Raw genomic sequence first — 9,965 nt, forward strand, 5'->3', positions numbered from 1 at the left:
GTCAAAAGGCTATTTCTATGCGTGCCAGGAGAATTGCTGATGGAGAGACAGCTCCTGCTGAGAAAAATGCTGCAGCGTGAGCCCAGCCCTTTACTAGACACCAGAGCAGCCACCAAGCAGCAAAACTTCACAGGGAATCTGGCATCCTTGGGCTGGCCACTCACGGTGTTGCTGGGTTTGTTTTGTTCTGGACTTGAGATACTGGTTGGGCAAAAAGAATGCTTTGTAAGTATTGAATTAAAAGGATGATGCAAAAGCCGCAGGGTGCTGTGGCTAGAAAACGTGAGCGGTTTGCAGTCGGCCCCGGCGGGGCGCAGGCTGTTTGGAGAACATGGGGTTCCCGCAAATAGCCTGTTCATATGACTCAATATATAACCACCAGTTACACACTAGATTTAATCTTGGGTCAAAAGTCATGGATAATTCAAACCACGTAGAAAATGTTGTTCGCACGCTTGCTGGAGCTGTGTTTTTCTGCTACTCTTTGTTTGGGCCAAACAACCTCGGCAGAACAAATGCACCCCCGGCCCAGGGCAGTGGGGTTGGCGTTACCTGTGCCAGCTCCTGCCCTGGCCGGAGCGAGCTCTGCTCCCACTCCAGGAGCTGCCTGCTCTGCCTGCATCCCACATCCAGCTTTCTGAGTCTCATTTCATCTCACGCATTTGCTATGGGGGGGAAAAAAAAGGATGCTTCATGCCGTAAACCTCCTGTCAGCAGCACAGCATCAGTCCTCAGCCCAGTTGTTTTGCTGTTTGTGCAGATGCCTTCCCCACCCTGAATTAGCAGGGCTGTGGATGCTGCCTGCTGGGTCCCTGTAGCAGACTGGGAACCTGGCTCGGTGCATTCTGTATTTCAGTTGCTCCCGCTCAGGTGCTGCCCCAGTTTCGTATCTTGGGCAACATCTTTTCCAACCGAGTCATGAAAGCCACTCTGGTATCAAAAAGATGCCAGCAGGGATGTTCAGGACTGTTCTGTCTGGTTAGGTTAATTGAGCAAAGGAGTTCAAAGCAGGGTCTCAGGGACGTTGATCAGGGTAAAGATCTTGTGCTCTGGTGTGTTGGCACGGGCTGTGGGGAGCATCGGCTGCTCCATGTAGCGGTTCCCATGGGTGGATCGTTGCGCTCTCACTGCTTTCCAGAGGCAGCACCGGCGATTTCTTGTCAGGTGCTTCTCTGATGAAGGCTTCACTGAGCAGGGAAGGGAGAAGCCATCCTGCAGTTTTGCAGAATACTATTTGTAGGGAATGTGTCGTCCCATCTGACGGTGGCAGCAGACGTCACTGCCTGGCTGTTGCACGGGGAAAAGGGCCTCTTAACGGAGCACGGCTGAGCTCATCCATCACTGAACCTTCTCCATGCCTCGCTCTTCCTCTTAGGTCATTAGGAAGGATGAGTGATCCTTTCCTTCTCTTGCAAAACCTTTTGCCATGCAGTGACAGAGAGAGGGATGCAAAGAGCGCCTTAAGCACAAGAAAGCTTTTCCCTGCAGGAGCATGAAGGAGGCAAAGAAGCAGCATCATGTCCCTTTTGCAGTCAGGAGAGGCAGTGAGACAACCATCTCGCCCATGGTTGGGCATGATGATGCTAAACCCCATCTCTGGGCAGACCCTCTGGGTCTCTGGCTGCTCCTGCCCTCACACGGTGGAGCCGGTGGCTCCAGCCCAGTGGTGCTGGCATAGCCGGAGGGTTTTGCCAGCAAACTGGGGATCTGAGCCTGGGCTAGAGACAGCCAGAGCCTGGGAGGGCTGATTCCTCTTTCTAGCCCCAGTACATCTGCACAGGGAAGAGGGAAAGCCCTTTGGGACAAGGAAGAGAAAGCACTGGAACAGGCATAAATAGCTTAGTAATAATACTAATGATAGCACTTAGCACGTAGGCAGCAGTTTGCAGAGCAGAGCGCTTTACAAACATTAATTAGTGCTGGTAGACAATTCAGCGATATGGTTCCCATTTTGCCAACTATGAAGAGCAGAGAACCGACCATCTGCTTAAATCCTCTTTAATTTAATCCTGGGGCATTCGTAGGAAAATCCTGAGCCTGTTTCAGCATCGGATGAAGCTGCCCGAGCGCGGACGGACCCTTCAGACCCTCTCAGAGTGCGGCAGACACCAAGCATCTCGGGAGAGGGATGTTTGGAAGGGTGTTGGTGGCTGTGGGCTGCGCCTGGGGAACAGAGCTGGAGAACACAGGGCGGTTGTTTTCCGTGTCAATAAACACACGTGGCACAGCCAGAGTGCGGGTGGTTTCCCTGAAGACACGTTGTGTTGCTGGAGCCTTTTGCCAGCTGGGGGTGGAGGGTTTGTTTGGGCTGCTCTCGCCCTTTGTTGGTCTCTGTTTGACCTGTGGCAGTTTTTAGGACCTCTCGGGACACTCAGTTCATTAGCAAGAATTAAAGTAGCTGGCAAGAATGATCAGGTGAGTTAAAGCTGTACCTGGGGTTCTGCCTCAGGGGGTGGCTGTCCCAACCCTGGGAACATGCGTGGCTGGCACTGTAGGCACCAGACACAGCAGCCGAGGGTGCCTGGTAGCAGGATAAGTAAAAGCTGCATAATTTAGGGTGTTTGTTTCTTTAAAGATACCTGCATTGCATTGCACAGCAAGCAACATCCCTGCAACATGCGCTGCAGCGGGTTTTTGCTAAGGATGGGGGTCAGGGCTGGGGGCTCGGCCAGGGGGCTGGAAACAAGTTTACCACCAGCATGAGCCGGACGCAGGGCAGCACCCCAAAAATTCTGGGCGGAACCGCAGATATTGCAGGGGATCGCGCCAGGAGAGCGAGCAGCTGCGGGCACAGCCGGCCGGCGCTGGCATGGCTCGGTTGGAAGCAAAGCTGCTATCGCACCTTGAGACGGCAGCACAAACGGTGTGCAGCTGTGCATGGTGGTTTTCTGCAGATTTCACTCTCTCCATGGATAATTTCCAGGCAGGAAAAGGGGTAGATGAAAACACAGGGGATGGGAAAGGCCAGCCCTCCCGCAAGGAGATCCTCTTCCATTTCAGCAGCAGAAAAACATGTTTGTCTGGTCTTAAGCTAATTGAAACCCGCGGCCCTTTCCTAAACACTATGTTTAAATTTCCCACTACATACAAACTCATCAATCCTACAGATGGAAAAGCCTGCTCAGCTACAGTGCTGGCTAGTTTTCTCAGGTTGATTTATTAGGATTAGTGGCTTTTTTTTTTATTAGGTATAGATTTAAAAGTCTGTAATGAGGGAATTTTTCCTCCTCTCTGGGCAGATGGGTCCTAACACAGAGCATGAAGGAAAAGGTCAGGTAGGGTTTACAATGAATTTTATTTCTTCTGCAGACAAAAGAGCTCCTGAATCGCCTTGTCCCTGACTGAGCACACCACATATCTCGCTTAAAACCCTCGCTGAGCTGAGCCAGACTTGCAGCTACATTGCAATTATGCAGATGCTTAAGTGTTTGGCTAAGTCAGGGCCCCCCACCTGCTCACCGTCTCCAGAGCCTTTCCAAATTATCCCCCATCCCGGCCACATTTTGGGTCCAGGATGGTGCAATGGTCCAGATAATGCTGATTTCAGCAACATCCTCTGAGCTCAGGCTCCAGCTCTCCCTGCACAGCTTGGGCTCTCACTCGGGTTTGCCTCGAGGATGGCTTCCCCAGGCAGCTCCTGTGTCCCGTCTCCACACCAGGTTGCCTTGTTAAGTGTCTGATTTTAATTTCACTCAATCAGGAGCTGGGCCCAACCAATTACATAATAACGAGCTATTTATCCAGAGGGAGAGCGCGGATCTAGGTTAATTGGTTTGACAATTGAACCCAATCCTTTCCGGTTTTGCCCAGTTTTCCTTATTTTTCTCTCCTTCTGCACAGTATCAGCAAAGCTCTCAGCCTTGTTAATTAAGAAGGTAACTTCACCCCGAGGGCTGTTTTGTTCTCCCCTCCTTCCTTCAAAAGCTAGAATACAAAAAGCAGCAAGAATTAGCTAGTTTGGGATGAAGCAACCACCTCGGAGCAGGATGGAGCCGGTTGGGTCTGACGGGGGTCAGACTGCGTCGAGCTGCTGCTGTTCTCTGGGCTCTGAGGGAACAATGCTGCGTGGTGAGAGCAGGTGCTGTACCAGAAACCCTCCTGCCAGCATGTTCAGCGTGTTTGACAGGCATGTCACAAAGCTGGGTGGCTCAGAAAGCAGCGGTCTTGAGGGCTGGATGGGTGCTGGGCTATTGCTGGGGCTGCAGTGCTGCAGATCTGGGGGGAGAGATGCAGAAGGGTTTCTGTTTTCTTGGGAATAGGCAGCCCTAAATGTTTGGGAATTTCTGAAACCCTTTTAGCCAACAAGCGCTGCTGAAAAAGCCCCGTGCATGGGGGTCTGATGAAAGGGGGATACTACGGTCCCTGTGCATGGGGGTCCAATGAAAGGAGGATGCTACAGTCCTCGTGCACGGGGGTCTGATGAAAGGGGGATGCTACAATCGGGCATCATGCCCCAAGGCCACACCAGGCAGAGCAGATATAAAGCTTTGCCCTTTTTTGTGGACTCTCTGGTCTCTATGTGCACTCAAAAGCAGGGACCCCCTCACAGAGCCGGTCTCTGACCCATGCCAATGGGGGTGGGACACTAACCTCCCTATTTTCCTGCCACCCATAGGTGTGGGCAGCCCCAACCCCGCTACATGTGAAGGAACTATAACATATTTTGTGCCACCATTTTCATAATCTGAAAATTTGTGGGCAGCCCAGAGACTGATTTTGGACCAGCTGTTGCCAGATCAGCACGGTTTATAGCCAGATGTGCTTCCTTGCAGACTGGTATGTCTTGCAGAGAATCAAGCGGCATCTGCAAAGAGGAGCCCATTGCACGGGCGAAGCAGCCCCAGCACGGCAGCGCTTGTGTCCCTGCTGCAGCGACGGGCTGTGCCCGGGCAGGCTGTGGCTGCCACTTTGCCCCAGTGCTTGTCCCCAGGAGCCCAGCCGGGAGCACTCGCCCTGCCATAAACAATGTACAAGATGTATGAGCAGGCAGCACAGCGGTGAGACCATGCTGCTGGACTAGAAAGGGAAAATCTGTTATAAAACAGGCATCCAAGGCACCAGTTCGTTTTTCCAGAGGCTGCAGGGGGTTAGAAGGGGTCTGGGACTGAAAGCAAAGGCAGTGCCTGCAAGAGGAGGGGGTGGTAACACCTGAAAAGCTGCGGGGACCTGCTCCCTGCAATGCTGCCTCAGGGCTGATGGAATCATCAGCTGGCGCAGCTGTAACTGGGATGGGAAGGAAGCAGGGTCCTCCGGCAGGACGGGGCACGGCTTGCCCCAGCAGCCCCCCGGGCTGGGGTGATGAGCCAGGTGGTTCCCAGCTGGTGCCTGGCCAAAAGCCTCGTGCAGGTGAGCACAGTGCCGCAAAAGGTAACATGGGCACCAGCAATCCCAGTCCCACTGAGACGGAGAGCTGGCTGAGGACAGGCACCGGCTGCTGCCCGCTCCTGGCCAGCGCCTTCCGCAGTGACACAACGGTGATGGCACTGAGCCTCGTGTGGGTGGCACCAGCACTGTGCACAGGTGGCTTTGCAGCACCAAGTGTAGCAGGTCCCTGCCTTTCCCATCCCTCCACCTTGGAAGGACTCGCTCCGTGCAGCACAAGCTGGGCCTTGTCCTAGGACATCCCCTGGCACATACGATGGGGCCCCCTTGCCTCCCCTTTACTGAGTAGATGCTGGTTCCTGGCATCCACAGCTGCCCCCGCTGCATCTCCCAGCACCTTTGGGAGTTTCCCCGAGTCTGCCGGCATTTTGGAGCCGTCCCCACATCCCCAGGAGATGTTGGATGAATCACCACCATCGCTGGCGGACGTGCAAGCATTGAAAGCAGTGCAGGTGCTGCCCGGCTGGGGCTCCCACTGGGTTGGCATGATGGAAACAAGCCACAGGCACCAAGCAGGTCACAGGGGACTTGCAGGGCTTGGGGACAGTCCCTGTATTTCCATAGACCCTCAAGTGCTTTCACCCGCTAACAGCCTTTCAGTTGTTGCTCTTAATCTCCATTCCCTGGATCTCAAGAGACCAGATGCAGTTTCAGTTCCAGCTACTTGGGGATGCTGAACACACACTCTGGGACATGGGGGATTGGACCTAGACACAGCCAAGGCAAGTTTCCCTGAAAAGCTGGCAAGTTGAAGTTCAAAACAGTTGTATATTCAGGGCAAGTCTGTTCTGGGAAGGGAGCAGCACCATTTCCCCAAGGCACCCTCTCCACCTGGGGAACAGTTTGGCACCCGCCAGCCAAGGAGAAGCATGTGGGCGAGGGAGCTGGGGATGGGGACAAGCTCAGACCCATCGAGGGTGGTCGTGGGAGCAGGATGTGCAAGCCCAGCTCCATGGGTGTCTGCCCACAGGGTGGCCCGAGGCCAGAGCCCTCCCCTGTGACGGGTATTTATGGAGCTGGATGGAACCCTGGAGCCCTCGTGTCCACATGCCAGCGGCTGCACACCAGGGCTGTACAAGCTCTTGGTCAGACCCTTCCCCCAGCTGTATCCCTGCTCCAGGAGCGTGGGGTGGGAACCTCCAGGAAAGAGCCACTGGTGGGATGTCGCCAGCAGGTTTGGTGGTTGGTGGGAACAGGAGGCGAGGTGGCCTCGTGCTTGGGGTTGCCGGTCCCGGCGGTGCTCATGAGTGCAGCGTCAGCAGCATCAGCAGTCGGTTTCCAGCTGCTGTGAGCTCTGGCCCCACGCTGCCCACAAGCCTGGCCCCGGGGAGGCAGGGAGAAGGTGGCATGCTCACGTCTAAACACAACATGTTGCACAAGCATGTTTGTTAACACAGTCGCAAATAAACATTTCACAGGATCTTTGCCAGGATGTCGGGCATAATGTGTGTGGAGCCTTGAAGGACATGAGAAAGCTGATGCAGCCCATCACCGTGGGTTCTGATCTGGCCTCCCCAGCACTTCTGGGGTAAGGGAAGTTTTATTCCTCTCCAGGGAGTGCGTTACTTAAGCCCTCGTGCACAAATAGAGAAGCAAAGCTCATTAATCCTACCAGGATGGAAATGATCGTGATGCTGGGGGAGAAGGGGAAGGAGAGAGGAAACCACCAGAAACCATCCCGGTTCCGCTTGCCCTTGCCACCCATGGCACTGCCCTCCTCTGCCCCCCACAACGGGCTCTGGCTTCAGGGTGAGCGGGTAGAAAAAGCAAAGTAATGGCCCTGGGTCCTTGGGGGATTTCAGGTTTGCAGGGGCAGGTTGAACAGTCTCAGCTCTGGGAGTGTTGGGGGGTCCCGGGGGGGCGCAGGGACAGAGCTAAGCAGGGAGGCATGGAGAAGGGGGGTATTTTTTCCAGGATATTTTCTATCTGGACCCTATAGACCCCTAGCTCCTCTCCTAACCCACACGTTTCCCATGCTTTTGCTCACCTCATTCCCTGCCCCATGCCACGCGGCAGCAGGTGAGCGAGGGGGGGGCTTGGCTGCTGGCAGGGGCCAGCCCAGCACCTTTCCCCAGCGCCTGCAGCTGCTTCCTCGGAACCCCACGGTGCTCCGGATGGCCCCGGCACACTGTGCTGCTGTGCCCACCCGGAGGGATGTGGAGGGCGTTGGGAGCCCGGGCTGGGATAACCAGGAGGGCTGGGGGCCGGAGGGAGGACTGACCCTGCTGCTGGAGGAGCCCAATCCTGCTCCGCAGCCCGGCTGGCAGCTGCGCTCCCACACACGATCGTACAGTCCCCTCTAGTGGATATTTCTCCTTCATCTCCATGTTCATCCTGCCTACGGTGCGCGGGCACCGCCGGGCTCCAGACCCTGGCCCTGAGCAGTGACCCCGGGGCACCATCCTGCTCCCCTCCCAACACCGGTCCCGGTGGCCGAGCAAAACTCTGTCCAGTGGTTGCCGTGGGCTGAGCCATCAGTGCTCCTTCCCCTCCTGGGCATGGGGGTGACTCATCCCCCCGCTGCCCCCTGCCCTGGCTGCGTCCCACGACACCCACCGCCCTTGCGTCAGGGCTGGCCCCAGCTGGCCCCGCAGCCCTCGCTCTCCCGCTTCGCCGGGTGTTGCACCAGGTCAGAGTTAGTTGGGCACTGGCCAACATGAGAAAGAGCTAACGAACACCCGCATGGCGCCAGCGTCCGAGGGATCCAGGTGTGAGCGTCGCTTGCTCCCACGCTGCTGGGTACTGCAGGCTCGGGCCAGCTCGGACCGGGGTGAAGCGGGTGGCTCTTGGGGCGAATTCCCTCGGCACCGCACTCCCGGCAGGTAAGGGGCTTCACACCATGGCTGTGAACTTTTCCACCTAGGACTTTTCCAGTGCAATGCCCAAATTCAGCATCCAGCCGAGGGCAGTGCTTACACGTTAGGGATGGCATATTTGCTATTGACAGCCTTTTCCCCATGGCAGTGCTGCTCCACTGCAACCCCTGGCCATGGGAAGGGTGCGAAGGCTCCTGTTGGCACCATCCCAGAATGCTCCCCTGTGCTGAGGGTGACCAGGGCCAGGTCACCACCACCTCCAATCTGTAGAGGAATGAAGGTAGTGGGTTAATGAACATTGATAATATACAGCTGTAGCCTTGCTTCAGGGGCGGTGGGTTGGCTGATGTACAGCTGTGGCTTGTTCCCACAAAATAGTTAAATAGCTCTGAGGAGGGTGAGAGAGGGGAGTTGGGGATGAAAGAGGTTTGGATGAAGCAGAGAGTAGGAAGGGTGCGGTGTGACCTCCGGAAGCCTGGAGAAGCAATGTGGACAGCGAGGAATAACCTGTAGTAGCAGCTGGATTTATGGACAGTAGAATCTCACCCATGGTAAAGCCTTGCTGCAGCTTGCTAGTTTGCCTGTGTGGTGACAATTGGTGCCCTGTGTGAGGTGGTGATGGCAGTCCCTGATGTACCTGAGACAGGTGGGGAAAGCCTGCGATTCACTGGGAAAGGTGAGCAGTTGGGGACAAAGAGAAGGGAGCCTGACCGCCGTAACTTGAACTGCAACACCTTCCTGCTCCTCTCTGCTTGCCTTGGAAACTGTGCTTGTCACCGGAAGATATGTGATAACTACAACCTGAGGCTTTTCAAGGAGAAAAAAGGTATGCAGGAGAGTGTGGAGGAGCAGATGCAGCCGCGGACCTGTGGGTCAACTGTACACCAGCAGTTTGTGATGACTGGTAGGGATGCGGTTCCTCCACCTTGCTCCATCTTTTACTGGGAAACATGTGGCCCTGGTGCCAGCCTGGCTGGTGGCTCCTAGCAGAGCTGGTGTCAAACCCGCTGCCTCTGTCCCTGCGCCAGGGAAAGGACCGTGTCTCCTCTGGGGAGCTGGGACCTCCAGCATGGTGCAGGGGTAGTGGGGGACGAGAAGCAGCTGGGGCCCGGTGCTTGCTGCCAGGCTTCGGAGGCAGCCCCAGGAAGCAGCTGCAAGGGCAGAGAGGTGCTTGCTGCCCAAACCAGCCCCAGGGCAGCTTTGTGTGCCCCACAGCAGGATCCTGGGGGGATGCACACCCAGTCCAGGCTGTGCTGCCTGAGCTGGCAGCCAAACCACCCTGTCCCCATGCTGGCCAGGAGCCCCCGGGGTGTCCCAGCTCCAGCAGGGCTGCACCTCCAGCTCACAGATGCAATCCTGCTCACACCTCGCGTCGTGTCCTGGAGTCTCACCAGTGTGAGGACAGTGTACCCCAGCCCCAGTGCAAATGCCCAGTCCTCCCTGCTGTCTCATGGTACAGCAGGGCAGGTCACTGCCTCCTGCGGGACACTCCTGACCTCAGCATCGGGGCAGCAGAGTCAGTCCTTGCGCTGTCCTGTCTCCGCCAAGCACGGCTCAGGCCCAGAAACGCACATCTCTGGCATGGGCTATGGCACAGACCACGTTTTTCCTTGCTGTAGCATCTAGGCAGGGGCTGAGCTATGGCAGGATTGGACTCACCAGTAAATGGGCAAATTGAACCTCCAAGGACTTGTAACTTATCTAATGCAGTGCTCTGAGCTGGAAGAGGCAAACCAAACTGTTCTTAAAGCTGCACGTGGTAGTGAG

This window comes from Falco rusticolus, chromosome 4 (assembly GCF_015220075.1).
Source record: "Falco rusticolus isolate bFalRus1 chromosome 4, bFalRus1.pri, whole genome shotgun sequence".
Classification (NCBI taxonomy): Eukaryota; Metazoa; Chordata; class Aves; order Falconiformes; family Falconidae; genus Falco; species Falco rusticolus.